The 14,999-nt window shown below is 45.1% G+C and overlaps 1 pseudogene across 1 annotated transcript in view; it reads right to left on the minus strand.

The window, feature by feature from the left end:
• The window catches only part of LOC146348724 (disks large-associated protein 4 pseudogene), a 277,479-nt pseudogene that overhangs the window by 225,987 nt on the left and 36,493 nt on the right, over positions 1-14,999 (minus strand). The window lies entirely within an intron of this gene.

A 14,999-nucleotide genomic window follows, 5' to 3' on the forward strand; every position in this document is an offset into this window, starting at 1 on the left:
AAGAGGAGGCTGGGGGATGTTGACCTGGTGTTGAATGGGGTATGGCTACCCTTGAAAGACCAGGTCCGCAGCCTGGGGGTCATTTTGGACTCCCAGCTGTCCATGGAGGCTCAGGTGTCAGCTGTGAGCCGGACAGCGCTGTATCAACTCCAGCTGATACGGCGGCTGCGCCCCTTCCTTCCTGACCATCTGCTCCCTTCAGTAGTACATGCCCTGGTCTCCTCTCGTTTAGACTACTGTAATGCGCTCTACGTGGGGTTACCCTTGAAGACGGTTCGGAAGCTGCAGCTGGTACAGAACGCGGCAGCTCGCCTGATTAAAGGCAGCCGCCGGTGAGATCACATCACTCCAGTGCTGAAGGAGTTGCACTGGTTACCAGTTGTTTTCCGGGCCAAATTCAAGGTGTTGGTTTTGACCTTTAAAACCCTATATGGTTTTGGCCCAGCCTATCTTAAGGAGCACCTCCAGCAACACCAGACAGGCCGCTTAACAAGATCAGCCTCAGATGGCCTTCTCTCTGTCCCATCAGCCAGGACAGCTAGACTGGTGGGGATGAGGGAGAGGGCCTTTTCTGTGGTGGCCCCCACTCTGTGGAACTCCCTCCCTAGGGAACTCCGTCATGCCCCCTCTTTAATGAGCTTCCATCGTGCATTAAAAACGTGGTTGTTCAGGCAGGCATTTGGGGTGGGTTAGGGTATTTAAAAAAAAATGTTTATGGTAAAATTTTATTGTTTTAAATTGTTTTATGGTGGGTTGTACATCGCCCTGAGTGGCTGGGTGACCAGTCAGATGGGCGATTAATAAATTTAATAAATAAAAAAATAAAAAAATAAATATAAAATACTTAAATTGATTAAGCCATTGGTCATAACAACAAAAGCCATAACAGCACTGGTCATAATAACACTTGTTCAAACAGCAAGAAACCCTCAACATTAACTTCAGACAGGTTCACAGGCTATTTTATAAATCCAGAAAGTCACCAAAGACATCAATGGGTAAGTTAAACTGTAGTAGCATTCTCCAACTGAGAAACTTTCTACATTCTTTTTCAAATATAAATAAATAACTTCCCCAATCTACATCCGTTTGATCCCTTTGCTTCGAGGTATTTATTTTTCCATAATGGTAGTACCCGTGTACGAGTGATCTTCAATTGGTCTGCATCTTTTCCAGGAAAGGCAGAGATGGGATTTTGCTTCTTATTCTAAGGAGAAGCTAAGCCTGGTTCGGAATCTTTTGCAACTGTAATTCCTCTTTCTAAGGATATCTTAGAACGCGTAACTAAGAATCAATGAAGAGCTTTTCATTTCTTCATTAGTCTGTAAACCCATGTTCTTTGGTGTATTGTAGGCAAGAAATATATTTCTCATTTTAACTAGATATGTGTTCTGGTATAGGTGAATTCTAACAAGCTACATTTACCATACAAATGTGCCTTATAGCTTGGCTAAGCTCTTGAAAAAAGTATACTATGAAGGGGGTAATGTGAAGAAAGGCTGAGAAAGTGAAAAGGTTAAAATTCAGTCACGAAGGCACAGATTTCTAATCCAAAGTAACTACTGCAAGAGCAACAACTCCTGAGTAGTATGCTCAAAAGTACTTGTCACTCTAAGATGACTCTATGTTGGTATCAGCCACTAAGTGTCACTATCATCACACTGGTATCAGAGCCAGCATGGTATAGTGGTGAGAGTGTTGGACTGGGAGCCGGGAGATCGGGGTTCTAGTCCCCACTTGGCCATGGAAGCTCACTGGGTGTCTTTGGGCCCATCACAGACTCTCAGCCCAACGTACCTCACAGGGTTGTTGTCAGGATAAAATGGAGATGATGATGATAATGTAAGCTGCCTTAGGTTCCTTGCAAGTAGAAAAAAGGTGGGATATAAATGCAATAAATAAATAAATAAATAAACAAACAATTTCAACTATGCTGTCTAACTAGCACCAAAGATTAAGCAAGTAAGAAATAATCCAATATCATATGAACATAGGTATCAGCATTGTGTATGACCAGCACCACATGCAGAATAAAAGCTGACTTGGTCAATCCAACCAATTTCCTCTTCCATACATCCTTCTGCTTTCTTATTCTTATCCAAGACTACTTTGGTTGAAACCAGCAATGTATGTAAAACTAGATCAGCCTGCAGCTTCCTACTGAGGTCAGTCCAAATGGTATTTCCATGATCCAGGCTCTCTTTTTTGTATGGGCCCTAGGAGAACACAGCAATGAAGAGGACACATCTGGAACTGCTTCCCCAATCCTTGACTGGTTGTTTACATAGTCTCCACAAACCTGATTCAACAGAACAGAATGGTAAATATGGGTGTTGTGCAGTGAAATAGCTGGGAGGCTAACAAGCCTGTGTTTGAACATCTAATTAGATCAGAGTAAACCTTCTGAATAGCAAAGCTACAGCAGCAATTTTCCCTGGGGACACAATTCCTTGTCAGGGTTGCAGCTTGATTCCAATCTACCTAATTCTCAATAATCCTTAAATCTGACTCCAGCAAGGAGGTTCACTGCATAGCTCACTGGATTTAATCCACCACTTTGGGTTCTCTAATGAAGCTAATGGCAAAGACAGCGCAGGAATGCATGTATAGCTAGAAGGCAGAGATAAAGTGCTGATCCTGCCATAAGCTTTGCATTTCCTTTCTTTTTTTAAATTCTCAACTTGATGTCTCTTAAGAGTAAAGGAAACTGAAGACATGGTCTTTCAAGAAAAGGAACCCCCCAAAACGCAATCCAGTCCATATGTATGGATATGTACGCTGCTTTGTTCACATGTAAAACCTAGGGTACAACTTCAAACTGCCTGATTCTCCAGTTGGATGGAGTGCTACACTGGACCCCTATCAATAGAGCTATTGTCACTTACAGAACTTCACATATTATGGACTCATTTAGAGATGGTGGACCCACTGCAGACTGATCTAGAGTCAGCTGCCCAAGACTGTGGATGGTGCTGTGCATTCCCATCTGCACTAAAAGATAGATGAGATAGCATGTTTACATCAAGACAGCGAGGTGGTGGACGTGGATCGCATTGGATGACTTGCACCTGGATGTCCACTGCAATGCAGATGTACATCAGATCTGTGCACACAGTTCCAGATTCAGAAAGGGAATCTTTGTGTGGATCTCTCCCTTGCTCTCTAAGTGCTGGAGAGAGAACAATTAAGGGTGCAATCCTATGGCCGCTACTCAGGGACTAGACAGCCATAGCATAGGCTGGTTCCCGGGAACCGACCTCCACCCCATCCATGCTGCCTCATAGGCAGCACGGATCGGCCCCGTGTTCTGCGCTCAGTCATAAGAGGAGCACAGAGTAGCAAAAATAGGGCATTCCTGGGGGTGGGCGGACATGCCGTTCCAACACTTCCTATGCATCATCTGGCGCCCCCCCACTCCAACTTCCCACGGCTAGACAGCCAAAATTGGTTGTCTAGCCATGAATGCAGGGTGGCTGAAGCATGGAGGGGAAGATCCCCTCCACGCTGCTCCTGCACTGTATTGGATAGGCGGTCACCTCCGAGTTCGGAGGTCGCCGCCTATCCCGATAGGATTGCACCCCAAGAGAGTTAATAGGGCATGATCTAGGCATGGGTCTAAGCAAAGCAGGTCTGGTCTGGTTAGTATTTGGATGGGAGACCTTCTTGGAACTCTACTGTATACTCTTCTGAGTTCCACTGGTGGGATATAAATGACATAAAATAGTGCGTACACATACACATAGGCCCAAATTCTGTTTTGGAACCTAATTTAATGAATTCTGAGGTACAAAACTGTGTATCTTATATCTGGATTTGGGGCGGTCCTATTAGAAAACAAACACTGACATTTCAGTTTCCAAAAAAGATAGAGCCTGTATTGGGATTTTTATATACAGTCAGTATAAAATGTAGTACATCATCTTCTGAAAATCATCCATCCAGTCAAGAGATGATTCTCCTTTCTGTTTGTTATCAAATTTCACAGGTTTGCAGTCAACTTCCACCATCAACTGTCCTCTTTTGGCAAAACATTGTTCCATCTTCAGTGGTAAATTCTTTCTTCAGGTAGGAAAGCATGGGTACTTACAGATAGATTTACCATCTTATTTGACAGGCTAGAAAATCACAATCGTGAGTTTAAAATACTGTGTACAGCTGTCCTTTACATCCTCAGGCAGAGGTAAGATGAAAGCCAGTGTATCCATAATAATGTGTTCATGTGCTCATGTCATGGTTACTGTCTAGCCCAGGAGTAGGCAACTTTTTGGGGCCATGGGCACATTTGGCAATTTGACAAACTGTCCTGGGCACCACCACAAAATGGTCACCACGGGAGGCACGACAAAGGACAAATCTGTCCAAAAGACTGAGGACAAGGCAGAGGTGGGGGCTGAGCATCTAACACACTAAGCAATTGCTTTGAACCCATAGTTTTCAACACCAACAGAAATGCATTTCACAGCAATCCCAGCTGCCAGTAAGAAAATGGGTTAATTAATACAAATATTTATTTATTTTATTTATTAAATTTATTAATCGCCCATCTGGCTGGTCACCCAGCCACTCTGGGTGATGTACAACATATAATAAAACAGTTTAAGACAATAAAATTCTACAATAAAAACGTTTTCTAAAATACCCTAACCCACCCCAAATGCCTGCCTGAACAACCACATTTTTAATGCATGACGGAAGCTCATTAAAGAGGGGGCATGGTGGAGTTCCCTAGGGAGGGAGTTCCACAGAGTGGGGGCCACCACAGAAAAGGCCCTCTCCCTCGTCCCCACCAGTCTAGCTGTCCTGGCTGATGGGACAGAGAGAAGGCCATCCGAGGCTGATCTTGTTAAGCGGCCTGTCTGTGTTGCTGGAGGGGTTCCTTAAGATAGGCTGGGCCAGAACCATATAGGGTTTTAAAGGCCAAAACCAACACCTTGAATTTGGCCCGGAAAACAACTGGTAACCAGTGCAACTCCTTCAGCACTGGAGTGATGTGATCTCACCAGCGGCTGCCTTTAATCAGGTGAGCTGCTGCATTCTGTACCAGCTGCAGCTTCTGAACCGTCTTCAAGGGTAACCCCACATAGACCACATTACAGTAGTAATGTACATGCCCTAGAGACCAGGGCATGTACTACCGATGGGAGCAGATGGTCAGGAAGGAAAGGGGTGCAGCCGCCGTATCAGATGGAGTTGATACAGCGCTGTCTGGCTCACAGCTGACACCTGAGCCTCCATGGACAGATGGGAGTCCAAAATGACCCCAGGCTGCGGACCTGGTCTTTCAAGGGTAACCATATCCCATTCAACACCAGGTCAACATCCCCCAGCCTTCTCTTGTCTCCCACCAAAAGTACCTCATGTCAGGGTGGACACTAAGCCCATAGAATTCCAGAGTAGTTCTGATTCTGAGGAAGAGCAGCCACTCCTGGGAGAGGAGCGCGCTCATCCTTCCCAGGGCCAACAGCTGGCAGGGATTCCTCCCACCGGCATTCCTAGCATAGATAGCAGTCCCGGGAGTGAGAGAGCGTGAGAAGCAGATTTGCTGGACGCGCGACGCTGACGCACGGAGCAGCACCAACTGGAGGGCGCGGAAAGGAGGCGTAGTGCCCGGTTGGCGCGCAAACAACGGTTGTGCCAAAGAAGATCCAAGGGAAAAGGGGAGGGACTCTCCCTAGCCCATAAGTTCAGGGTCTGCCAGTGATTCTCCTTCAAATGGGGACCAACTGTTCCAACTTAGGGCATAGGTACTCTGCTGCTCATATCTAGCTGCTAACAGTAGAGTTGTTAAGTTGTAAAAGAAGAATAAAGCTTTGAAAAGAATCCCTTTGTCTGTGTCTGGACTTGGCTACTGGATTAGACTGAGAGAGGCCTCCAAGGAGCCCTTGACACCTCGGTCTTGTCAGGGTTCAGCTTCAGCTTATTCCTCCCCATCCAGCCACCCACCGTCTCCAGACATTTGGACAGGAATTCTACGGCCAACCCTGGTGAAGATTTGAACAAGATGTAGAGCTGCGTGCCATCTGCATATTGATGACACCGCACCCCAAACCTCCTGATGATAGCCCCCAGCGACTTCACATAGATGTTAAATAGCATCAGGGAGAGGATGGAACCCTGTGGCACCCCACAAGTGAGTGGCCACGGGTCCGAAACCTCTCCCAGTGCTACCCTCTGGTACCTGCCGGAGAGGAAGGACCGGAACCACTGCAGTATGGTGTCTCCAATGCCCAATTCCTCCAGATGGTTGACCAGGAGGATACCGTGGTCAACGGTATCAAAAGCCGCTGAGAGGTCGAGGAGAACAAGGAAGGAGCATTCACCCCTATCCAGAGCTCTCCTCATATCATCCACCAAGGTGACCAAGGCCATTTCTGTCCCATGCCCAAGCCTGAAGCCCGACTGAAATGGGTCTAGATAATCAGTTTCATCCAAGTGTGCCTTCAACTGCATCGCCACCACCCGCTCAATCACCTTGCCCAAAAATGGCAGATTTGAGACTGGGCGAAAGTTGTTCAGAACTTGGGGATCCAAGGAGGGCTTCTTTAAGATCAGTCTTATCACTGCCTCCTTGAGGGCTGATGGCATCACTCCTTCCTCAAGGGAGGCGTTCACCACTGCCCTGATCCCTTCACCCAGTCTCTCTCTGCAGCCCATAATGAGCCAAGATGGGCAAGGATCAAGTAAGCAGGTGGTTGGCCTTACAGATGAAAGCACCTTGTCCACTTCATCAGGAGGAAGAAGCTGGAACCGATCCCACAAAACCAGTTTGCCACAGGCTGCCTCTTGCTCACTAACTGCATCCACAGTGTGAGGGGTAACACTCCTAATCCCATCAATTTTATCTGCAAAGTGCCTTGCCAAGACCTCACAGGAGGCCTTAGAATGCTCCAGTGGTTCTGGAGCCACTGGACTGACCAGGCTCCGGACCACTTGGAACAGCCTCCTGGGACAGCACTCTGCAGACGCGATAGAGGCAGCATAATATTCCTTTTTTGCTGCCTTCACTGCCACGTGATAGGCTGAAGATACAGCCCTAGCCCGTGTCTGATTGTCTTTGGAGCGAAACTTCTGCCACCGGCACTCTAGCCGTCTCACCTCCTGTTTCAGAGCTCGTAACTGCGGATTGAACCATGGTGCAGCCCGAGCCCTGTTCAGGGGGAGAGGGCGTTTCGGAGCCACCTGATCTAATGCCCCAGTGATTGCGGCATTCCAGCCACCTACCAGGGTCTCCACCGAGTGGCCGTTGGTGTGCCCCAAAGAATCCCCAAGCCCTACCCCTCCCCAAATATGGGAGGGGTAGGGCATCTTGGTGGGCACCAAGAAAGGTACCCCTGGTCTAGCCCATGGTGCCAAACCTAACCTTTAGGCATATTAGAAAGCTGCCTTATACCATATCTGAACACTAGTCCATCTAGCTCAGTACTGTCTGCACTGACTGGTAGCAACTCCTCAAGGTTTCAGACAGGAGCCTTACTTGGAGATGCCAAGTACCTGAGACCTCCTGCTTGAAAACAAGTACTTCACCACTGAGCTACAGCCCTTCCCCAAGGGTTGTTTATGACCTCATACCAGAAACATATTCCCAGTTATTCATCAGTTTGGGAATCACAAAGCTTTAACAAATGCATGCTCTAAAATGGAAACTGCACTGTGGACAGCTCTCCATTTTAAAACATCTGATGTTTAAAAACAATTTACTGATGAAAACCCCAGATTACAGCAAGCTTCCCAAATCTCTAGAAGGGGATATTAAAAGTCAATGGGACAAAACCGTTAATGGAAATTTAGAGCAATGAATTGAGATCCATACTCAGTATCCATAGCAGACTTCATTTTTCATTTATTTTTCATTTCCAAATGGTGCAAATACTAATTTGACAAAGTAAATTAAAATCCAGGTTTTGAATTGCAGATGTGAAAGTCCTTTAGCAATACTATAAATGAATCCAATACTGACTCCAAATTAATTTGTATTAAAAAAAAAGAAATTAAGAAATGCAGTGGAGAAGTCATGCTTTGATCAGTTTGTTACCAGTAATACTAATAATGAGTATGGTACGGTTCTGTCTATAGATCAGGGGTGGGCAACTTGTGGCCCTCCAGATGTTTTGGCCTACAACTCCCTTGTTCCCTCACCATTGGCTATGCTAGCTAGAGCTGATGGGAGTTGTAGGCCAAAACATCTGGAGGGCCACAAGTTGCCTACCCCTGATCTATAGCTATTAGCCATGGTAGCTAAATAGAATGTCCATGTTCAGAGCTACCAAATACCATATACCACTGAATACCAGATACTGGGGAAATAAATGGAGGAGGGTTATTGTCTTCATTCTCTGCTTGTAGACTTCCTGGGGGTATCTGACAGGCCTAGGCTATGTAGGAAACAGGATGATGGACTAGAACAGGGGAGGGCAAAAGGTGGATCGGGTAGATCTGCTACTAGGTCTCTGGGTGATATGTAGTTGATCAGCAAGGGTTTCTGATCCCAACTGTTTAATAATAGCAACAACACCACACACCCTAAAAAAAATAGGCTGCTGAAATGAAGACAGCTTCGGTGGAAACTAGGAATGGATTTTTGTGTGAAAGGACTATGAACTCAGTTCTGATACTGAAAACAATGTCCTGGGCTGAGATGCACTCAGAGGTGCCCTGGTCCTTGATTCTAAATCTATACTGTCCGCACTTTTCAAGCCACTCTTTTGCAGATGGCTCCTAGAAGTGCAGCTAGTACTTCAGAGATGATACATGCCCAGCTTGAAATGACAGCTGAAAGCATTCTAATGTTGCAGTCCTCCTAAGAACACATACTAAAGAGTAGGTCCCATTGAACTCACTTGAACTTACTTCTGAGTAAAAATGCATGGGATCACACTGCATGTTAGCACTGGAAGGTTAATAACTAATTACTATTTTCCCAAAATATTTCTGTGCTAGTAGCTAGTATAAACAATCCCACAACAGGGACCAATCACTTCAGTCCGAACAGGCAGAAATTCTTGGCTGGAGCAACAACCTTGCCTCTCTCCCTCCATTAGGGTGGCCACTTACACATCACCAGGAAAGAGGCAATCCATCACCAAAGAAGAGGACAAAAGTGGGCCCCAATTTCATAATCTCTGCATATGCTAATATCATACAATTCACAGTAGTGATGAGGACTGTGACCAGGTGACCTCGATGCCTGCTCAGTCTGCTTGTCCAGGGGCTAACTCTTGATGAGCAGCTTCAGGGCCCCTGCTCTCCCTTCATAGGGTTCTTCAGCTTTAAACTAGATTTTGACTTGGCAGCCCATCAAACAGAGGACACTTCCAAATAGAAGACTGTCCTCTGTAAAGGAGGACACCTGGCTACCCTACTCTTTATTGTCCTCAGCTTGTCTGTATAAAATAGCTATCCAGCCTACAGTGAGGAGAAAACCACAGTTTGCAACTTCTGCAGTTTAGCTCCTAGTGAGTTATTGCAATATTTGGGTAGCTCACTCAGAGGGTCTGTTCCACATTCATATAAAGAAGACAGGAGGAAGGAGAAGCAATATTGTTGTAAAAACTCATAACCCAAGCCTGAGCTGCTCCATTCGCGCTTGGCACTCAGTACATGGGATTCTGTGTTCCGTTTCTTTCCTTCTGTTTATGCATTGCATCTCAAAATTGTCATATCAGATCAAGTAAAAAGAGATTTACTGCTAAGAAGAGAAGAAGCCAGTTCACAGTCTCACAACTGTACCACTTGTCACCTTCTCTGAACCCTTTCTAAGGTTGTTTAATTGCACTGTGCCCAATTCTGCCTTCAGCAGTCAGGCATATCACAGCGTGTCAACCACGGATGAAATTCATTTATTTATCTATGCATAAACTGTCCTATCCAGGGATTCAGGTCACAACTGTACATAAACAAAACAATAGTACAAATTATGAAATATGAGACGAAAACAATGCACTTCCCCGCGACTGCTAAATGCCTGTCCAAAGAAAAGAGCTTTTCTTTCATTTCCAGAGAAAAAGATGCTTCGACTCTGGTGAAGCTCACGGGGAAGAAAGCTGGAGAACCACCACTAATAATGCTTTGTTGTCTAACTTGTCAAGGAAGATACAGTGGTGCATGGAGGTAATTTTAGACTCTGGACTTAATGGCCTTCCAGTTATAATGAGTTACTTAACTTATTTCAACACGTGGTAGGCCACAGCAGAGGCTGGTGGCTCCAATGTTGTGGGGCAGTGATTCCACTCTGGGTTTCAGTCAGAACCAGACAGAACTCCAAAGGAGCTATCCAAGGTGCTGAAGCCTGCCCCCCCAAATAGGCTCAGCATCTTGGATGGCTCTTTTAGAATTCTGACTGGTGCTGACAGAAACCCAGAGTGAATTCACAGCCCCACTGAGTTCGGAGCCACCAGCCTCCACTGGTAGGCCAGCCCTGCTGTGTTTGGGCCTTTCTCCTCCACCTGTTGAGTGGGGCCCTGGATTTCTGCCCCAAAGTCCTGCCCTGTGCCACTTGGAAGATATACATAAGAGAACATTCTCAGTTTATTCTGGGATGAGGTGGAACATATAGCAGGAGCAGTCTCTGGGGAATGGCTCACACATTCATTTACTTCCATTTATCTCTCATCACTTGATGACTTCTGGTTGATTATGAGTGAAGTGGCTCCCTTCACAAGCATGTTTGGGTTGACGCTGGGTGATATGAGTGAAGGGCAGGTCCTCCCCGCCACTCCCCATCAGAAATAATTTGGAGACCTGAATTATGTTGCTATTGCTAAACATCCCCCATATGTTTAGCAACATAATTGAGGCCCATATTTAGGTCTGGTGCTGAGCACACTCCTACTGCAGTGCCCCAACACATGCTGCCACCTTTTCCCAGCATACCTTGATGCAGTGGCTGTGAGGAGGGTTTATAATGTGTACTGTGGCAGGACCTCTGTTTGGCCCTAGGCGCTGCCGTAAACGAATACTGCAGAGTCCATGGCCATCAGGGACCATGGGAAATATAAATGTTATGGTTCTTAACATCCTTAGATACTGCTGTACACCACTGCAGTATTATCTATTATCTATTATCATTATCATTATTATTATATTTATTTATATCCCGCCTTTTTCCCAATACTCAAGGCAGCTTTAGAATATTAAAACTTATACAATTAAAACCTATAAATAGAAATAGAAATACAAGTGTACAAAAGTTAAAATATAATTAAATCATCAATATTAAAATTGTAAAAATATCAAAACATTAAAAGACAACAAGAAAAATACTATCCATTCGTAATGATTTTCACAGGTCCAGACTAGTTATCCTCAAAGGCCTGCTGGAACAAAAAAGTTTTTACATGCCTCCGAAGGCATATCAAGGAGGGTGCCACTCTCGCCTCCCTGGGAAGGGAGTTCTAGAGCCTTGGGGCAGCCACCAAGAAGGCCCTATCCCGCGTTCCCACCAGGCGTGCCTGTGGTGGTTGCGGGACGGTGAGAAGGGCTTCCCCTGAAGATCTCAGGGCACAAATCTAGGGATGCTAAGTGCTGTGGGAATTACATCCCCTGTGATTCCAGTGGAACATGATGCTGCTACTGAGGTTTGCAGCAGCACCTACAGCTTAATGGAACTGTCCGTGTAGTCATCCTTGCTGCTGCCCCTTGCCTTGGAATTGGATACATTTGGGAAATGAAAAGCGGGGAAAGGCTCCAGCAGAGGCAGAAATAGATCCAAAGAGTAAGGGGTGGACCCATGCAATACAGTGCCCAACCCAGCCCCCCTCGCCCCAATTTTCATGCTCGGCCCCATCACTAGGTTGTATGAAAGTTCTGCCTGTGGTGATTCATGTATAATCCATGAAAGAATGTGATGGCTACCTCCCAGGATGAGCACAGTTATATATACAACTCCAGTATATATAAAAAGGAGTTTCGGAATTAGTCTGCTTAACCTCCTGCATTGTGAGACTGTCCAGGACCCTTACATCGCCCTGTCCATTCTACTATTTCAAGCCTGGTTTACAGCTGAAAGATGGCATGGCCAACCCTCAGCAATGTAATATAGTCAGAAACCATGGCAACTAGATTTGTCCCAGCTCCAAAACTTTGTCTTTCTGTAACCAGCTTGACATGCTCAAGCTGCCTCAAAAACCAGCCTTTTGAATTGGGTTTCCTTTAAACAGTTCTCCTTCCACTAGGGCCAAAGTAAAACTGTATTTTAAGAGATTTCTCTGATTCCAAACCCTATAGATCTATAGAATTCAACAAAAGTGACACCACAGCTCTGTAAACTCCCTTAGTTTAAAACGGGTTATGTGGTGTCTCTAAATCTTATGGTACTTACTTGCTACTCTGTTAGATTATACTGGCAAAATCACCATTATTGTGATGAGTGAGCTGTGGGTGTGGATGGAGGACTGGTGCATTACCAGGATCCCGTGTGTGTGTGTGTGTGTGTGTGTGTGCGCGTGTGTGTGTGTGTCTGCTCTGCTCACAGAGACACATCACATTCCTGCCCCTTGGGGTCCCTGTCAGCAGGGGCGAGGCCAGCCACTCTCTGAAACGGCTGGTTGGTTTTGCAGCACCATGATTTCCCATAGACGGGAATGACACTCATTCACTTATGTGAGAGAAAACGGACACAATGGGAACACTGAGGACTGAACACACCTATTGATATAGCTCCACCTTGGGTTCTGTTCCTTACCACTACACTACAGCAGGGGAAGGCAACATGGTGCAGAAGAGTTATTTCCCTCTCTTTTTTAAACAAAATAAAAAGCTTTGCTGCCACTTCAAGTAGCGGCAGAGCTGCAATGAGAAGCCCACCAGCATTCTTCAGTCCTAAAAGGTTCCTGAACGGAAACAACACTGTGTCACAATTGTACAGTCATTCCCAGGGCTTCTTCACACTGAGCTTTTATCCTGCGATTGAGATGGCTCCTTCATGGAAGTTTGCGGGCTCTTTACAACACACCGTGAACCTCCAGGGCATCTCCTGCACTAAATCCCCTTTGTTCTATTTTTAAATAGATCACAGATAATGAGCTATCAAATTACCCCGTTGTGTTCTGCTTCAGTTTCCTCCCTGAAAAGAGTTAAAGCGGCAAGAAGAGGAGCGAGATCAATGAAAGAGAATGGAAGACTCAGCTACGGGGAGAAGGCGGGGGAAGGGGTGGGGGAAAGGAAGCACGTGAAAAAGGGAGTCGCTGTGATCCTGCATTTAAAGTGGAAGCAGAAAGCCCTGTTTTAAATGCAGGATTTTAGGTTGGTGTAGAGATGCCCCCAAAGAAACTGTAGGAAAAAAGAAAGAGATGGAATTATACCGGACTATACCAGTTGAGTTTATAAAGGCTATTTTATCAGCTATATCTAATGTCCTAAGTGTTGAGCCATTGCATCTTTTCACAATTAAGATCCATCCAGACTGGGTTGCTTGTAATATAGTGCAATAACTTGCTGCCTTCAGTTCCTTAAGACCTATTGAAAATCAAAGCCTATTAAAAAACACACAAAGTAAACTGAAGTACAAAAGTTCTGGTCACCGCACCTAAAAAAAAGATACTGTAGAGCTGGAAAAGTGCAGAAAAGAGCAACTAAAATGATCAAGGGGCTGGAGCATCTCCCCTATGAGAGAAGATTAGAACAGCTGGGATTGTTTAGTTTGGAAAAAAGGAGGATAAGGGGAAAACATGATAGAGGAGTACAAAATTATGCATGGTGTGGAGAATGTGGATAGGGAGACATTTTTCTTTCTCTCTCAAAATACTAGAACCCACAGGGGTCATCCTATGAAGCTGATTGGTGGGAAATTCAAGACAGATACATGGAAGTACTTCTTCACACAGTGCATAGTTAAACTATGGAATTCACTACCACAGGGTGTAGTGATGGCCACCAATTTGGATGGCTTTAAAAGGGGGCTGGACAAATTCCTGGAGGAAAAGGTTATCAATGGCTACTAGTCCTGATGGCTATGTGCTACCTCCAGTATCAGAGGCAGTGAGCCTATGTAAACCAGTTGCTAGGGAATATGGGTGGGAGGGTGCTGTTGCGTTCATGCCCTGTTTGCGGGTTTCTGGTCGACAGCTGGCTGGCCTCTGTCTGAACAGAATGATCTAGCATGGTTCTTCTTATGTTCTTACTAGAACCCTAATGTAGAATGATTCAGCTGCTCTTTTTCCTTCAGCCCTTATGGGCTCAACTAGATATATGCATGTTATTTATTTATTTTATATGTTTATCAGATGCCTATAAGGCCAGTTCTCTAGCCGCTGTACAATAATTTTAAAATAAAACAATTAAACAATAAAATGTAACAAAGATCTGAAAACGTACAAAACCAACGTGATAAAAATCCAGCATGATAAAAATTCAATGCAAAGCCAACCCAATAAAATATGGTTAACAATGAAGAGCTAAAAACCAGACAAGCAATAAAACAGGAGTTAAAACTATCACTGTATAATAGGGATTAAAATAGCAAACGTTCAAAGGGATGGATGAGCAAAAAAGTCATAATCTGGTGATGGAAAGAAAACAATGTTGGTGCCAGATGAACTTTACCAGGGGGAGAGTGCCATACCCACAGGGGCCATCACTGAGAAAGCCCTTTCTCTAGTAGCTACCCTCTGAGTTTCAGAATGAGAAGGCAACAGAAGAGGGCTTCCATAGATTACATTAGGGCATGGGTAGGCACATACAGAAGCCTATTATATCTGCTAATATAAAAGGCTAAGTGCAGGCACCTCCACTCAAGGAAACTGTGGGTTGAGTCATTCAGGAGTTTTAAGCTTTATAAAGGAAATCTGGCAGCTAGAAGCTAGTATCGTCTTTGTCCCATATGTTTTGACTCAATAGGAAAGGAAATGGTACCCTCCCCCCCCCCCCTCAACCTCTGAGCTGACATTTCCAGAGGGAAATACAAATACATTTTTAGAAATAGATTTTGGAAATAAATTGCCCATAAGCTCTTGTTACTGCAGACTGAAAATAACACCTCCCATTTCTTAATATCGCTATGAGCG

The sequence above is a fragment of the Heloderma suspectum genome, chromosome 4 (assembly GCF_057233095.1).
Source record: "Heloderma suspectum isolate Gila_16-S chromosome 4, 16-S_ref, whole genome shotgun sequence".
Classification (NCBI taxonomy): Eukaryota; Metazoa; Chordata; class Lepidosauria; order Squamata; family Helodermatidae; genus Heloderma; species Heloderma suspectum.